At 40.4% G+C, this 2,994-nt stretch overlaps 1 long non-coding RNA gene across 1 annotated transcript in view; it reads left to right on the forward strand.

Moving 5' to 3' along the window:
* Positions 1-1,124, forward strand: part of LOC107836836 (uncharacterized) — a 1,784-nt gene extending 660 nt beyond the window's left edge. Inside the window, exons 2-3 of the long non-coding RNA XR_001662803.1 lie at positions 29-96; positions 852-1,124. This is a non-coding gene — a long non-coding RNA (uncharacterized LOC107836836). The remainder of the gene's footprint in view (positions 1-28; positions 97-851) is intronic.
* The last annotated feature ends 1,870 nt before the right edge of the window (positions 1,125-2,994 follow it).

The raw sequence follows: 2,994 nt of genomic DNA on the forward strand, positions 1-2,994 counted from the left end.
GCACAGTCTTTTCCCATGCTGTTATCAGCTTACTGCTGGAGCCATACGGAGCAGCAGACTGACGGATCTGAACCAAGAAGATTGAACAAGTTCTCTGTGAGTAAACAAACATGCTCGCTGAACACACTAACACACTAACAGGACGCTAACACATCCTCCTCCTTTTACACCTGTGCTGGACGATAATACAGCTGCTTTATCAGCAGACTTGCTTCACACATTCATAACATTACAGTGGATTATCATGACATCCACACACTGTTGCATCCTCACAAAGAAGGAGATGCTAATCACATTTGCTGTATTGTTTTAGTTTTCATCACCTGTGGTTGCTTTTTTACAGGTAGAACATGTAGAACACATCTCAGTTTGGAATCTTCAACCAAAGTGCGGTGACGGCAGAAATGCAGCTTTACTCTGATTCATAACTATGCATGAACAGTTCAGAGACAAGGATTTGTGTTCTGCAGTCATGGTTTAGGCTACGTTCACACAGCAGGCACATGTTAACCCATTCTTATTTCATTTGCCCAAATGAAACTTTCACAGCATTCTGAATGGTCTAAGTTCAATCTTTTCCCCAAAAAACTCAGTTTCGAGCCACTTCCATATGTGATACTAAGTCAAAAATGTATCAGTTTGATTTCAAAGTGTCTGCAGTTGGAATGTATTTCAGATGACATTTATGTCATTTATGTGGGACGTGCATCATAATTCTGTATGTAACCAGGATAATTTTTCTATATTAGATTCAGTTTATTTATTTATTTTATTTTCTATTTTGTTAGATCTAATTTTATTTTAAGATTAATTAAAATCCTCCTTTCCTTAATTTATTCAACACCAAGCAGGCGAGAACATTATTGAGACGCTGTCGGACTCTGACGTGCAGGTAGGGTTCTGTTCTGTTCTGTTCTGTTCCCAAAGCGGTTTTCAAATGTCGATTGTACATCTATCAATTGTGTGCCTCTGTTAACTTACAGACGTGAACATTCGGCTAAACGTTGAAACAATCACGGTTTGTCAAGAGGGAACTGGTGAGTGTTTGTTCGGGAGCTAGCATGCTAGCACTAGCCTCCCCAGCTGTTAAGTAGCTGACGCCGATCTAAAACGCATTCAGATTGAAATGCATACCGAAACTATTGTTGTGTAAAAATACTGTTTTGCATAAGTTGCATTTAGTTATTTAAATTTTTGTAATTAGAAAATACATGTACATGTTTGATTATTTAGGCCTGTTTACACAGGCCAGGTATATTGCAGATCCCCCGCTCAAGAAGTGGCTGAAGGATCTAGGATACAGTAAGGATTGTCTGGCTTCATGCTGACCAGACTGGCGAGCTAACCATTTAGCGGATCCGGAAATACAACGCCTATTTGAGGAAACTCTTCCGAACTGGTTGGAGATTCAGCCCAACAAGTCTTCACTGAAGGAACTGGATTATTAGTTTTTTGTTTTTTCCCTTTCATCATCAACAAAGACTGGTTGAGTTCCTTGGTTTAAGGAACCCATTTGGACTTTAAAATTGTGGACTAATTTGTATATATTGTAAATATCAATACAACTCACTGATTTTGCACCATCTACTTGTCTCTGTGTTTTTACAATATGCCACCTCCTCCAGCAGATGAACCTAGTTTTTAAGAAATCACTTGGATTGACTTAATTTGGATTATTTCAAATCCTAATAATCCTAGAATGTAACTTGGGTTACATGTACCAGAAGAGGCCAGACCAGATGTGAAAATCCTAATTGTGAAATTATGAAAGAGCTCTGTTCACATCACAATGTCAGCACTTCACTACACATTCCACAGACTTGAAGTCAATACTCCACAAAACACCCTTTTGGTAAACTGTTCACACAGATGTCTGACTGGGATTGGATTTAATTAATGAACGCTGAGGCTAAAAAAGTTGGATTTCAACAAAAATATTGGAACTGAGCATTCAGACCTGCTGTGTGAAAGAAGCCTAAGTCCTCTTGTGTTCCTCTGCTTGCTTCTATTTGAACAGATGAAGAAAACACAGTTGGTGGCATTTACAGGCAGGTAGAAGAACCATAGCTATCCTCTAATGAGCAGCTGATGCTAATTTGGCTATTCAACAGTTACAGAGGTTTGTAAGAGCCCATTAAAACCAGCTGAGTTACAATGTTTTGGTGGAATCAGAGTAGGAGGCAAAAGGGCCCCAAGATTTGTGTGTGTTCTTTGTGTTTCAAGGCAAAGGTTTGAATAATCAGTCATTTTATGTGTTAGCTTTGTTCTGTTCAGCGTTACAGGGAGGGGCTGTTCACCCTGGGAGATCCCTGATGGAGTCAGTAGTCCATCTCAGTGCCAGTGCAGAGACAGATAGAATGGAGAGCCATGCATACACAAAACATGGGACAGAAGTGGAGCAACAGGAGAAAATCCAATGCAACTCCACCCAGAAACACTCCAGCTCTTATTTGAACAGAGGTCATGTTGCAGTAAGGTGGCAGCAGTAACCGCTACACCTGCCGCCTGAACCCGGAAAGCCAACTGTGATTTTGTCAAGACACCCTCGTTTTCTGCTTCCCACTGAGGAAGGAGGTCCAGTGCGCTTCATAATTTATGAGACCATATAAAGTTCCAGACAGATTTGCAGTCAGTGCTCCCTGCCATTCTCACTCCCTTCTCTCTGTGTGTACCCTCACACTCCCCTCCCCTGCACATTTCATCCTCCATTCCATCCTGACTCTTCACAACAATGGAATCTCAAAGAACCTCCAATTGCCTTGTGACCCTTAACTTCACTCTTCTACAACTCTTTTCTGAACCGTGCCAACAAAGTATGTGGCTCACACTTAAATAGGAAGGCATTCAAACTTAGATTAACAACTAATCCAGTAATTCTGACATCCAGGTTTAGAGGCCCACAGCAGAACAACATAATATTTAAGCCTTTTTTAAAATGTCACTACCTAAACCTCCACACTGTAAAACTTGAAGTTTGAATAACTAATTAAAGTT

This window comes from Poecilia formosa, unplaced genomic scaffold, assembly GCF_000485575.1.
Source record: "Poecilia formosa unplaced genomic scaffold, Poecilia_formosa-5.1.2 Scaffold91, whole genome shotgun sequence".
Lineage (NCBI taxonomy): Eukaryota > Metazoa > Chordata > Actinopteri > Cyprinodontiformes > Poeciliidae > Poecilia > Poecilia formosa.